Here is a 15,584-nt window from a genome sequence, read left to right as displayed (position 1 = left end):
ACAAATGGCAGAACAGCCAGGTTAATGTGTTTAAGAAACCATAATTAACCACTAAAAAGAAGTTTTAGTTTTAGGGGTCATCTTTTTATTAAACAGCTTAAGCAGGAAAGCTTCCCATTTCAAAGAAGCACAGAGTAAATTCCAATGTTTCTTTAAATAAATAAGCCTTATATTACATATTTATCAGGCATTCTAGGGATTTGTAGGCGAATACACGCCAGATATTTTATAGAAAAGAAACGAATCTGTTTAAACTCCTATAAACAGGCATAACAACAGATATATTATTATACATACTGGCCTTATGGGGCAGCTGTTGTTCATACTCTTAGATAGCAAATTGATATTATATATATTTCCTTATTTTCTGGAACATGTATAATCAGGAGTATTGTTAGCTTAAAAGAAAATAGAAAACACAGCAAAAGTCTTGCTAGGAGGCTGGTTTAGGGCAGAAAGCCACATATTGTTTGTCCTCCAGCCTCACACTTATTTGTAATCAAGTAAGGTGAGAGCAGAGGCTGCATCTTTTTATGCATTTCTGTGGGACTTAGCATCCTGAAGTCTTGAATAAAATACAGTCTTTTGAGGCTCTTCTAATATAGAAATTCATCATTCAGAAGATAAAATACTATGAAAAAATGCTAGCAGGTGTGAGGTGTAATGCACCTACAAAGAAAGGAAACCATTTCAAAAGCCCTTTGAAACGTACCGATGGGGTTAGAGTGAAGTTTGATATGTCTGATTGCATTTTTGCACATATCTGTCACTTCCAACAACATTCACTGTTACCCTAACTGAATCAACTCCTTCATTCCTCACCAACGCACACTTTTGTCTGTGAAGTGTCACACTGTTTTCATGATTTATTTCAAGTCATTTGGTAGGAGCTAGAAAGTCAATAGGTGAACGCTAAAATGATTTTTCGTAATTATTTAAGGCTTCAGAAGAATAAAAAGCCTTAACATGAATTAGCATTCAGTAGATAATGCTTGAAGAATAAAAACCTCTACAGTCTCTTCACAAATAAATAAGGGACCTGACAAGTTAACTTTGAGAATAACCACCAGAATAACTAAGATTCCTAGGAACATTTTAGGTCTCCTGATACAAGTTTCTAGTGTTGCATATTGAGTAAAAACCATTGATATTGGTGCACCAACACTGACAGACAAGCAACAATGAAGATGTATGGCCATCCCCTGTTAGCCTTTGGCATTGAAATAATGTCCCCTGGGTGATAAATGGACGCTGCATTTGTGAAAAGGTGCCGTCATCATTATGGATTTCTGAAACAGCATCTGTTCCGACATGTTTTTAATGCAGCCGAGGTCAGCACTGAAATATGTCACCAGGAACTCCTGAAGCAGCTCCTGAGAGACAAAACAGTCATGGAGATGCAGTTGACATCCAGCAGCAAAAGGCATCTGACTTGGAACTGTAATTCTTGTCCTGTCTTTGAAGGTTTGTGTAAATCAGCAAAACAATGTAAGAATCTGAAATGAAGTTGGCTCATGAAGAGTACATAGAGTGAAGTCTCTTCTAGTAAGATGAGGCAAAAAAATAATTGTTATTGAGTTAATACGTTACTGCCTAAGAGGACAGAACAGCATAAACCAACGAATGCTCATTCTGCTCTACAGAGAAGTACGTTAGTACAAACCCTTGTCATTCAGAAGTTCTACAAGTTTTATTCCAGATGAGCTGATAAACAGTGTTTATGGAATGAGAAATCTCTTATCTAACTTATTCTAAATTTTTTTGAATTTTCTCTTGAGTATAGCAATAGCTTTAATATTAAACAGGGGTTTAGACTGTTTACAACAATGTCAGAATTGATCCACTGGCAACTTCCCACACAAATAATGCCAGCACAATCAGACTGTAATATGCTTTCCAAATCATCAGCTGTGTCTCATGTTTTTTTCCAGGAATGTCAGTAGGGGACTTCAGGGAAGGAAATTTATCTCATATTCTGTCAGAAATTTCCAGAATGTCCTCTTTGCCCACTACTGAGTTATTTTAGTATCTTGCTTGCAGAGGTTTTGAGACCATGAGTCACTTTGAGAGGAGCAGCATGAACAGGATATGATTGGCATGGTTACCATGCTGTTTGAGATTTCATGAAACCAAGCCTTTCAAACAAGCAGTAAAGGTTCTAACATGATGTAGAAACTAATTCCTAGTATGCACAAAAAACTTGCCCTGAGGAGAGAGGGAAAGTTGCTATCAAGCAACTTTTTCTGCCGTCAAAAGGCATAATACATTTTATGTGCACAGGGGAAGGAATCAAATTCAATTTTCACAGGTAATGATAATGATAAGTTTGCTGTAGCTAATCTGTATTATGTCAGTTGACTTATCAACACCTGAGAAAATCATAAATGTGCTTACCCAAGGAACACAAGGAGAATTTATATCCCATGTTTCTAAGAAGCTTAATTGCAGGTCTGGTATTATTCATGACAGAGAATGTTAGCAGAACCTAAGTGTTACTGCTAATATTTACCACAGCTGCTAGGTGTCAAGACTGACCTCACTTTAAAATGGTGCTTTCATCACAATGCTCCTCACACATAAGCAACAAAGGATGCTACCTTTGACGGTGAAGACTGAGTTATCCCTGCATTTTTAGCCCATACTTCCTTGAACTTCCCTGTGCCCCTCTGAATTTAGATGCATAAAAGGTGGTAAAAGGAGCCTCAGGAGAAGGGTGAAAAAGGTCTCCTTCCCTCCTAGTGCATTATAACAGACACATGCTCCCATAACATGGAGCTGCTGGCAGGGATGAGCATAATGTCCTCCATGGATTATCACAGGCTCTCTCCAGCTGCCTACACCTGACATTTAGAGTCAAAGGGTTAAAGACAAGCTGTGATGCTGTACTAAAACCACAGAAATACCAGCACCACAGAGTAGGAGAGGGAGTTAACAGGATGGAAATCCTGTAATCTAATCTCTTCCTCTCTGTCTCAAATCTATAAACTGGTAACTGTTATTCAATGTCAATGTGAGAACGGACAGTTTGCACAAAATCAGCATATGACCTCAGGAAAAATAAATCCATATTTTTTCTGTTTTTCAAACTTTGAAAAGTAAAATATAATTGGGAGGGGGTGTTAATAAAACTGTTTCTAAACTATAAACTTCCATTTTAGCTATTGCTAGATCCTCAAAGAGAGTTTGAATAACAAATCTTTCATAATGCTTGAGGGAGAAGGTTCTGCATTTTAAGGAGTTTCTCTCAAGCACTGACTGCCTTTCTGCATAGAACTGGGCAGGGGTGTACATCCTCGTGGAAGTGTGCAGGATTCTCTCTGGCTAGTTTCAGACAGGAGGTCGTATGCTATTCACCTAAGCCCAGAGCCACGTTGAAACATAAAAAATGTTTTCCTGTTTATATATCTAATCCCCTGATTAATCTGCATAGGGAATGAAGAGCTCATATGCCTTTGATCTGGTCACAGATTGCCTAAAGCACTCTTTATACTTTAATACAGAGTAAGCCCATTGAGAGGAAAGACAGACACATTCCTTTTGCCTGGTCAGACTTAAATACCCAAAGTGAGGGCCTGTGGAGTGCAACTCTAATTGTTCTCTTTAATTGTTAGATCTCAACACCGGGTTTTGCAAGTGGTCCGAGCATTTTTGAAAAGTGAGATTTGTGGCAGAGCCCAGTGCAGAACACTTTAAGAGCTGCTGTGAGAGGAAAAGCCACAAAAACTTTCCTCACAACAGGAAGACAGAATCTGCTGTCCAATACTGATGTCACTTACTTGGCAGCATTGGTCTGTCCTTGTAAGGCCAATATCACAAGACCTACCTTTGCTTTAGGGAAATCTTTCTGTAAGAATTTTCACTGACAGGTTGAGCCTCACAGACTAGAGCTGCAGCTCTCAGGACACTTGAAAAATTCCATATGCCCAACTTAGAAGTCCATATCTAAGTGCCCAGAGACTCCGACTTAGCTCCATGCTTTGTCATCTTCTCTGCTGATGAAGTGAGGCAGAGATGATGAACCAAATGGAATGGCAAGCAAGAGTTCTCTAGTCCCTTTTTACCTGAGAAGAAAAATGGTGGAAGCTTATACAAGAACTCAATACTCACTAAAATGAAAAAAGGTTTGAAGATAAAATGACTGAGAAAAGTTCAGTGAGCAATATATTCCATTGTTGAAAGCAGAAAATTTGATGGCCTGAGCTGCAGCCTAGGTCACAGTCCCAAAATCTTACATCAAGAGTATCGCTGGTGTTAGTTCACTGATTGAGAAAAGGTCAATCCATGAATTTGTCTGCCAGAGTATATTTGTTTGGGCTACATTCCAAACTGGCAGAAATAGAAGAATAATTAAGATGGATCAAATGAATATAAACTGTCTGTCTAGACAGTAAATAACAATAAATCCATGTGTATAGATTCCTTCCCTTTAAACAGCTCCAAAAGGCAGTAAAAGCCAGGAGAGAAGAGAGAAGCAGGCATAGAATGAAAGCCAACAACAAACAATGGACTGCATGCAATAAAGTTTAATACAGTGCAGTTCCCATTCAAATGGGCCTTGGAGTGTAATGATACAACCCAACTGATCATATCAAACATGAATGAACTGCCCAGGAACACAAATATCGCCCTTCTACTCAGCAGAATTGGCAACTAAGTCAATCACAGCCTTTGTCTGTACCATCTTCCTTCTCTTTACTGGTAGAATACTCCTTTTGAAAGTGCTTTTTCAAGCTCTTTCAGAAAGCTTTTTATTTCTTGCACCATAGTTCAGTCAAGAATGTTAAAGAAGAAAGGGTGGATTAGTCACTTGAAGTAATTGGAAAATACCTCAGGATACCATTTCTGTTCTTTCAAGGAAAAAGGGTTAAAATTAAAATAGCTGATTTAAAAATTAAAATAGCTGATTTTAGTGTGATTGAAAGATCAGTACCAGATCCCACGGCCAACTAACTGTATGTGCAATAAATGAAAAGAGGTTGCTGCAAGAATGCTGAGATGTCACTGGGCAATGAATCTAGGCATCCAAGATGGCTGCAGCTTCCTGACCTCACCATGAAAGTGAATTAAGTATCAGAATCACTAGATGAAAGTTTCACAGAGAAGATACACATCCTCCAGAACAGATTTGTGTAAGAAAAGTGGACTCCATATATTTAGGAAAGACATACATATGTATAAGGTAAGTAGATTCCATTTAAGTACTGGGGATAAGGAGAATACAAGAGAAGAACAGATCAGAGTAGGGATTTCTCTGAAGAGCTAATGGGTTACATGAAACATAATGCACAAAGAGATCTCAAAGTAAAAAGGATTCTATTTTTATAGGGAAGAAGCAAGGAAGCACACAAGAGACATGATGGTGAGAATAAAACCCAGAACAGTGATGACACATCCATTAAAAGCCATAGAATGAATTTACGCATCTAGAATGTAACTGTGCAAGAAGTTGATACTGAAAACTAGAGATAATGATGAGTTCTTGAACTCAGAATACTTGAAGTTACCCAAGACTTCTCATGCTGAAGACAGAACAAGTCCTAACACCAAGCTTTAGTTTATTCAAAGATAGAAAGAAAAAAAAACAAAGACTTCACTGTTCTATTTTTCCTACTGAATGAAGAGCTTTTACAAGCCTTTGGTTTGCCAAAAAAGATTTCATTACAAACGAAGCTGTAGCACCACATCTATGGAAATGTTGCTTTGTGCTGTAACACACAGTCCTTCAGGACTCCCTGCTATTAATATCTGCCCCAGGAAGACATTTCTATGCTTCTCTGAGCTTGCTCCCACGCACACACCTTTAGAAATGCAGACATATTTTGCTGTGCAGGAATGGCTCTGAGATACCTTAGATATTACTCTTTTCTGGGATGCAAATTTAGAACTCTTAAAATACAGAATTTCAACTGAAATCCACAGTACTGCTTCCTGCAGAAGCTGGACTGTCCTGAAAGTTTTTCTTCTCTGACATTGACAACTTAACTCTGAGAGGCTACAGCTACAAACAGCTAACAAAACTTTTCCATTTATATAATAATGACCCCTCTCCATTTCTGTATATTTTCATCTTTGGTGAGCAAGGTAAGGAAAATGGTCCTGTCCCTAGTTAGTCTTCTGTGTTGTCAATAACCAAACACTAGGCACTGTTGATCATGTATCATTAAATTTTTTTCCATTATCCCGTAAAAGCTCTAGCTTTTATATTCTTACTTGCCTTATATCCTTGACAAGTTTCTCTTTTCACTCCTTTAGCAGGATTCCTTCATCCCCTGTTTTAGTAAGTGTAACTACCATCTTATAAAACCACATGAACACTGGTATCTTTGTACACACATTCATAGTAATCGATACCGGCTATCTTTATTTCTCTGCCAACAGTCATGACAACTTTAAACTCTACAAGAAGCAACCAATTTTAACTACAAAGTTTACATACCTATTTCTTTATGCAGCATGTATTTTATACTCAGAATAACTGGGCCACAACAGACAATGATGAAGAAGCAAGATTTTTTTTCACTGCATTTTAAAATGGCTGCAGCAGATGCCTTTTGTAGTCCTTGGAAGATTGATGATTCCATTATTTGTAGTACTCAGCAATAAATCTCTGAATTTAGGCTAAAGTGAGCACTTTTCCCTACTTTGTGTCTTCCATTATACTGTTATTAATCATGTTTAATCATTCATTTACCTCTCACTGCTACTGCACTTTGGGAGGACTGGCACATTATTGATTTTTGACTTTTACCCTTTAGAAGCTGGCTAAAGGGCTTTGCAGCTGCTTAATCAAAAGTGACATGACCAAGGCAGGGGCATTGTAGACCTCAGGAAAACAGCAGCTAAACAACATGCCAAGTTATGATAAAATGAAATTAAGAGTCAACAAAGAAAGCAAAATATAATAAATGAAAATTACAGCAGATAACCTCAGGAGACCACAGAGTACAAAGCACTCCTCTGGCCTTGCAAAACACATTGCTAGGAAAGAGGAAGCAAAGATTAAGAAGTTAAAACTACAAATTCCCACAAAAAGAAAAATGCAAAGCCATGTAGTTTGTCAGCCAATGTAATTTGGCTCAAGCAGATTCTCAGTTACTTATAAAGCTTTTCCCACAGAGGAAGCATCACTTCAACACTCCACTAGCAACTGTAACAAGAATAACACATAATGTAATATTTTGATAGCTGGTTTCTTCTCCGCTTACCAAAAAACCTGGTATTTTTAAGAAAGTCAAAGAACTCCATTCATATCTTTTAAAAAGTGCATACAAACCCTTAATTTCATCTACAATATCTAGCAAATTATGCAATAAACAATAGATATAAGTGCAGTTATCAACTCTATATGAACAGCAGTAATGTTGGCTTCATATTGTAGAAGAGAGGCAAAAAAGAAACCAAAAAAGGCATAAGAGAGGGTTAAAATTGTCCAGGTCCTTGTACAATCCAGTTAGAGAGGAACAACTAAAAGTGGGAGGATTTGTGGACTTACAAATAAAAGAGTTCAAGCTCCTATTGCTCTTTCCTGGAATTCTCAGTGTCATTTTTTTCTGATCCTTGACATCATGTTTTGCCCTGTTTGTCTTAAGTTATGCCACCTCAATTCCACTAACCTCAGTGTAGAATACAAGAACCAGAGGAAACCAAATGAAATCATCAAGCAATATGTTCCATTAATGTGCTTATTTTTCCTGCATATCACATTATTAAAATGTGTAGCACGCTGGTGAAAGATATTGTCAAGACCAAACTACATGGACCAGTAAAACTCTCATCAAAAGTTTGTTATGTACCCTGCATCTACAGCCCTTAGCTGTCAGTAACTGTTTACACTATGGCTACTATGCAGTAGTAGTTCAGGTCACATGCCAGTTACCGCTCTAGTATCTCCTGCTGGTGATTAAAGTCATATATTTTGCCAATGGCCACTGCAAACATTCCAGTGTAACTTATTTTATTGTAAGTGAAATGGGAAGATGCATCCACACGACTTTAATCTGGCACAAAGAATGCAGGTAAAGTAGTTCTGATATGAAAGGTGGCACTGCTGCATGGGAGGTGCTGTTCCCTGGCTATGTTAACTGAATGAAGATCACTGATAAACTGTTTATGAAAGTGAAATTGACCTCTTAGAATGTGATAAATGACACAAGAAGCTCAAGAAAGGAAAACCAATAATGATGCATCTTTAAAATATAGTACACATAAGCCTATGTATGTGCAAACAGCACAGAGTAACTCCCCATGCCAGATTTTCATCTGTCTCACAAAGGATACTGTCAAGAAGAGAGGGTCCTTTGGAAGAAACTTGACATTGAGTATTTCAAGACAGTACCATATACACAAATTACTAGTAAATCTTCAAAGCTTTATCCTTTTATACCTACAAGTTTTCTGAATTCCAGTTTCTCACAGTCTGCTACATTTTAATGTAACTACAACACAGGAAAATAAAATTACAATGTTGTTAATCGAACATCATTAAGATTTGCAAGCTCTTGCATCAAAAAGGAAAGTAAAAATATAAAGTGAAAGGGAAAGCATTAAAATTTAGGAAATGCTACTGTTCATATACTGTAATTCATGTATAGCCCACTCACTTTACTTGTACAGTTAAAAAATATTTTCACGAATGCTTCAGCATAAAGAATACAATAACTAAATACAAGGATTGTATTTCTGGGGGTGTTCAGTGTCTTGGCAGATCGGAAGAACTACTGGTGGAAAGGCCTTCTGAACTCTGTTGGGTTCACTCATAAGGACAGCATATGTAAAAACTAACTGGTCAAAAAGCAAAAAGAAGAAAAAATGAAGGTACGAAAAATATGGGGTTGTTTTGTTGGTTTGGATTTTTCCCCCTCGGAAAGCTGCTAGGCATGCAAATGAAACCATGGATCATATAACCAATAATCTTTTTAGCTTTTTTGCTTGAGTAGGATTGTTAAATCAGAAAGACCAGTCCCACAACATCCTCAAGCCAAGCTGAATCCCTGCTCCACATGAGAACACTTCTTAACACACACACACACACACAAAAAAAAAGAAAATGACAATTTTTTCTTAAAGGTTTTTTTCCCTTTTTCTAGGGAACAACTGTATAGTCTTTTCTCAAAATTCAACAATGTCAAACTGTCAGAAAAAGTTCAAAGAGACATTAACACATTCCAAAGTTCTTACAAGATAAAGGAGAGCAAGCAACATAATTACAGAGATAATCCATTTCTTCTGTTACAAGAACGTGTGCTCTATTTCCTGTGGTCTGCTGTCAAGAGAAGTGTAAGACAGTATCCTATAATTGTTATCATTAAATTGTGGTTTCAAATAACATTAAATGAAACTTATCTTTTTATAGTACGAAGACCTTATCTGATACCTTTCTTCCTTAGTATTGTCATTATTTACAGCAATTCTGAGTAGTAGGGCCTCCAATTTACTCAAATGGAAATATCGTGCTTCGTATCTGCAATACCCAACCATTCTGACAGGCATCACAAGAGTTTACCATCACCTTTCAACCTTACTTCAATCAAATCATTTCATGAGGCCTTTTAGTTTGTCTGGATAGTCAGACTAGCTTGTAGTAATGCTGCAACCAACAATGCAGGAGTTTTGAGGAAATGGCAGGGAAGTAACAACTGGCTCCCCAGCTATAAGCAACCTGATGAAAAGGTTACTGTTCACCAAATACTGACTGAAAGAAGACAAATTCCTCTATAATTTTGCCTTATTCTGTCCCCACTCTAGTTAAAAAAGAATATCAATAATACCAATGTTTCTCTCTAATCACTGTAGCACACTTGCAACCTTTATATATTTCATTTTTAAAATAAAAGTGTCTTCATCTTAATAATCCTATCAATTCATGTTATGCACGATTTTCAGTTCCCCACTAGCAGAAAAAACCAGCCCCACAAGCAGACAACAACTACTTTTCTGATACTATGTGGCAAAGTAGGGCCAAAGTCAAATGCTGTGGACTATAACTACACTGTAACAACAATCCCATTATCTCCCTGTTATATTTCATAATTTGAGTAAATTAAAGCAAAATGCGCAGTGCTCACACCAATGAGCAGCAGTAAATTCCAGTAAAACCCATTTAATTTGGACTACTATTTTGTATAAAATACGTTAGTGTTTAAGTAATGAAGCATTTGGTTGATTGGGTTTTGTGCAGTCGATTTTATTTTATGTTGCATTGCAGGAAATCTGAGCCAAAGGAGCAGGGTAGAACATAGCTGAGATCATGGGCACATATTTCCCTTTTTGACATCAAACATTGTTTGAAAATATGAGCCAGACTTATTTGCCTGTATGACTTAAAATGAATATTCAACATTCTGGTTCAGTTCTAATGATTGTTGTGATTACACCTCCAGGCAATGACTTGGTCACACAGCCCAACAGCCTGAAAAGAGCAGCAGCAATATTAATGGAAGACAGGAATGGAATAGTGGAAATTTGTTAGTTACTTAGACCCCAAAGATTTCGAATTCCACAATTTCTAATTGGTATCATGCACTAAATCACAGAAACATCCTGAGAGAACAAAACCAATAAAAAAGTACACTGCATCATAAGATGCCCACTCTGACTACCAAACAGTTAATTTAAACCAATGCAGTTTTGAGGATGTAACAGCAAAGTATCTAAAATAATAAAGTGCTGGATATAATAAAGCCATTTCAGAGTGATAGCGCTAAATCATTAAACTTGGAACAAGCAAACCCTTCCACCACACCAAACACAGCGATAAAGCTGGCCATGCCCTTGGCTGTCTCTGAGGTTACATGATAGATTTTAACCACTGCTCAATGGCTAAATAGACAAGTCATGGCATATCTGGTTCTCGGTACTCAGAAGGATACTAACTGGTCAAAAATATTCATTTAGGCAAAAAGGTACCTGTCTAACAGGCAAACGGGGAGCCCCCCCTTAACTTGCTGTTGGAGCAAGTAATGCATGGGGGGCTTAGAGAAGATGTAGCTGTACATTTGTATTGCTCTTTCAGTGGCTATACATACATGCTTTTCTTGAGTCCAGTTGCATGCTGATGCAGACTCTGGCATAGAAACTGGAAATAGAAAAAAGAAAGCTCTTTTTGGCAACAGGCCTTCCTGAAAGCATAGTAACTGAACTCTGACACTACTCAGATTCTCTGAATCAACAGAGGCCATTCAATTCGACATCTGTTCAGCAAAGCTAATCACATTCAGTGTTTAAACTTTAGAGTAGACAGTGAGAAGAATTAGAAATCTGGATTCTTAGCAAGTAGAATAGGAAACCATTGGCAAGTTTTTAAAAGCCAAAAATTCCCAAGGTTCCCTTAGATGAGGAAAATTTGAGATGTTTGCTTTGGAGTTTTAACTCTCCACCCAGTCCCATTAGTCCAAATACACTGTCCCATTAGTTGTCAAAGTAAGTAAATTACTGTCCTAATGCCTCCAAGTATTTGAAGCCTACTTTGCTTTGCAAATCAATTAGTAAAACTGCTCTTTCATGAAAGACAGATCCTTTCCCCATTTTTTCCTCATTTATAGCACTATAAGTGAACTATTTTACAAAACAAGCATTATTTCCTATAAAGAAAATTAGCTGAGGTAAGTATATCACTGAAACTCACAGACAAGAAGTTTTATGAATAATTAAGTAGCTGATACACAGCAACATTATCACGAGTCTCTTACTCACACTGCTGTCTTTCTCAGCATGACACAGGCAAGACTTTGCTTCTGAGGTATAAAGAGACTTAATTAAATCTTCATTCTTCAGTGTACCAGGATTTATTCTTCTTAATATGAGCTCAGATTATTATATTTAATGCTGAAAAATGTTAATTTTCTGCTTAAATTCACCAAATTACAGACGGGATTTCCTTACAATTCTTTATTGCTTCCAACGTCTTTAAGATACAATGCTACACATTCTTAAGTAGAAATTATTTGCACTACTATTCCAGTCTTCAGAGTAGGCATCTGAACATCATCATTCCTAAAAAAATTCCATTTTAACATATTGTTAGTATGTTTGAGTGATCTTAATCCACAGTCATAAAATTCCACGTAATTGCCTGTGTCTTAATGACCTTAGGCTTTGAATACAATCACTGATCTTTGCACACTCACTTTTAGTGCTTGAGTATTGACATTGTATCTCTTTTAGGTTCTTTTCAGCCCTTTAATGACTATGCCAATTAATAATGCATCATTCTCTCTCCTTTAGCTAATTTTAATTGCTGTAATTTATGTCCCTAGACAATTTCTGCACTACAGATGGAATCTATACTACTGTAGCTGAGTTAGAAGATCACACTCTCAAGGTCCTTAGCAGCTAAACAACACAATTTCAAGTTTACAGTTTATCTATAATTGACACCAATTACTGTTCAAGGAAACAAGTCATGACATTACAGGTAACATACAGATCATTTTTATGTTCTGGAGCAGTGTGGACTTCACCAGTAGGGCTTTGACAATTAATTATAGCTTCATAGTGCTTTCTGAAGACACTCAGATGCCTTTAAAGGGAAAAATCCACCTAAAATTAGCTAATATAGAGGTTACACACTTCTTTAACAAGGCCTATACTTTTACACTGATATTCTCAGAAGTACATGAACGCCCCCTCTGAGGTAGTATTAGAAGGCAGCAAAAGCTTAAAGCCTGAAACAGTGCCTAAGATCTACTTCAGCTTTTTATTAAAACATGTTTGCAAAGCTCATGGGCACAAAGAATATAAAGCAGAAAGAAAAACTGTTTATCACTAATCTCTATTCAGCTCTATAGACAGCCCAAAATGAAGGGTATAACCATGAACTGTGTTTGTCCCATATTAGATTATCATTCAGTTCATCCCCTTGCCAGCATTAGGGATACTTCACAAATCATATTCCAGTGTTTCACTTAGTACAGCTTACAATGATCCATAGCCCTGTAAAGTTCAGTCCCTCTGTTTTTATTGTCATCTCTTCTTACCTTCAATCCACTTTTTCAAAACCATAAAGCTCCTTGTGCCAGTTGTTTCTGCTTCCCTTCGAAAGCCAAGCATCTTTCTGGCCTAGAACATCACATCCTAGTCTCCCTAATAATTTTTCTCAGGCACATTGGCCCTGTTCATCTCTGTCCAGTGGACAGCGAAACATTAAGACAGCCTACAACCTGTGTGTGCTTCTAACTACACACAGTATAATCCACTCAATTTACCCAGAAGAACCTCACACTGTGCTAGAACACTTTCTCTTCTCAGCTGCATCAAAATTCATTGAAGATGTATTACAAATGTCAGTTTTGGACCAAATCATATTCCCCCTTTCATGGGGATGAAAGGTCAGATGAATGGCTCAACATCAACAAGGTTAGAAATCCATGAAAAAAGATGTCAAAGGCTAACTTGCCTGCTACCTCAGTAGACAAATATATACACTGGATTTAACTTACACTTACTTGGAGTTCACTGTAACACTATTGCAGATTACTTTAAGACTAGTCACCCCTCCCTGGGTTCAGTGTTGTATTGAATGAGACTAAAGATCCTGGACATAATTAGCTATTTCTTTTATTGATATAAGTACTGTATTTCAAAGGGGACAAAACCATTAAAACAATTGCCCTCAAGCACAGTAATAACCATAATTCTTGCATGAAAAATGTGCACCCAGTTAAACAATCAAATAAATTTACCTGTACAAGTGCCACAGACTGCAATTTGTTCCAGTCATCTTTAATTGATACATTCTCTTTACACACAATGTTGTTTTTTAATATACGAGATGACTAAATGAAAGATAAACTGAAAAGCAAAACTTACTGTGGCTTGCAATGCATATATCATCATTCATTTCCAAGCACCCACTGAAGAATTTTTGAAACAGTACACATTTTTAACTAGTCTATAGTGAACTCTATTCTTGTATACTATCCTCAGAACTCCTCTAAAACCCTCCATAAATTTACTGGCACAGGTAAACAGAGTGAACACGTCACAGGTCTTTAACCTGTTTTCTTTCTTCTATTAGAGGCGAGGAACTCATTTGCTGTTAACTATTTCTAATAGCCAGGAAGATGAAAGGCTAATAAAAACAGGTAAGTGGGTAGAACAGATTCAGGGTCCTTTTAGCTACATCTGCATACCCGCCTCTGGAACTTGAAAGTAAATCTAGAATCCCTCAGCTGCTGAAGCCCTCTTTCTGTTGGCATAAAACTATTTAGGTTTCTGGCAAGGCCACATAGCTCACTCACATGCAGAGGATAACAAAAGTTACTACAGCACTAACTACACTCATTAAGTAGAACACAATAGTATGAATGTGAAGGTTCCCACTGCTCTTACGGACTGGCCTGCAGCAGTCTTCCATGTGACAGCAAAAGCAAACAAAACTAACCCAAAAAATTCCAAGCAGGAACAAAATAACCCTTCACCAGAAAAAGCATGCTCAATGGTGAGCAATTACACTAACATTTAACTATTAATAACTTCTGCTGCATGACCAAGAAATTAGTTAGAGCAAGGCTTTTTCCCACAGCTGATACCTATTGCTATGGTCACCATCTCCTGGGTGTTAACTGAGTATCTCAGAAGCACTGTATGTGCTACACTGTAAATGAAGCCAAAAAAATGTTTATAACAATTATGCTGTAAAATGCTCCAAAAATGCAAAGTCATCTAGATAAATCAGTCCTCCATATTCCTAAAATAATCACAAAGTTTTAATCTAAATTGTGCCACACCTATCTCCGCTTTGTCTGGAACAATGCAGTAATGACACCGATTTTCAAACCCTGTAATAATCACAAAGTATTTACATACGTTGATAGTCACTGTAAGTTATCCAAAATAGCATTCAGGTTCACTGTTGTACAGTGTCTGATACGCCAGGCAACAGAACAGTGAGAAAGTGCTGCAGTTATCTGATGCAGTAAGCTCCACCTGTCCTGTGTACTGGACCCTGGAACACAGAAACTACACGTTTATGACATGGACACATATAATGATAATATACTTGTGCAAGGGACCAAACAAAAAGACCACTTGAGTGCTCAACTGTACAAGCATAAAATTAAACTTAAAAGGGGTGGGTTAATGTTTAGTATTTAACAGCAGCATACCCCTAGCTGTTAAAACAGTTGCAATCCTCATTCACTAGCAGTTCAGGTTCAAAATTGCAGTTCTCACACAGACATTAATCAATCCCTCTTCAGTGACAATCAGTTTTCACTTTGAAATCCCCCTGAACTTAATTTTCCAGTGAGCAGACAAATTTGCAGTTTTTGAGGACCATACACTGTGCTGTGACACAGTCAAGGAGCATACACGAGTATACAGAATTGAATCTGGGCATGTAAGAGGGATGCATTTCTTCATGACAAACTCTTTACTAGTAACATTGTCTGCAGAAAAGAATGGGAGCCAAACACACCACAGCTTTCCATTAAAATTCCCTGTTAAAGGGGGAGACAAAGCCAGATTACTAGAAGAGTGGAAGAAATAAGCAAAATGAAGATGTGATTCTACTGAAAGGTTACACAACAGCAAAGTCAGCAGAATGGTTTCTCTGTATGATTTAGAATTAATCTTATGAGAGGTTT

The 15,584-nt window shown here is 37.3% G+C and overlaps 1 protein-coding gene across 7 annotated transcripts in view; it reads right to left on the bottom strand.

The window, feature by feature from the left end:
- Positions 1–15,584, bottom strand: part of SULF2 (sulfatase 2) — a 122,247-nt gene that overhangs the window by 79,708 nt on the left and 26,955 nt on the right. The gene's annotated exons all lie outside the window — the stretch shown is intronic.

Source organism: Aphelocoma coerulescens, chromosome 20, assembly GCF_041296385.1.
Source record: "Aphelocoma coerulescens isolate FSJ_1873_10779 chromosome 20, UR_Acoe_1.0, whole genome shotgun sequence".
Lineage (NCBI taxonomy): Eukaryota > Metazoa > Chordata > Aves > Passeriformes > Corvidae > Aphelocoma > Aphelocoma coerulescens.
Note: the sequence above shows the minus strand (reverse complement) of the source record. Positions and strands in the feature narration are given on the sequence as shown.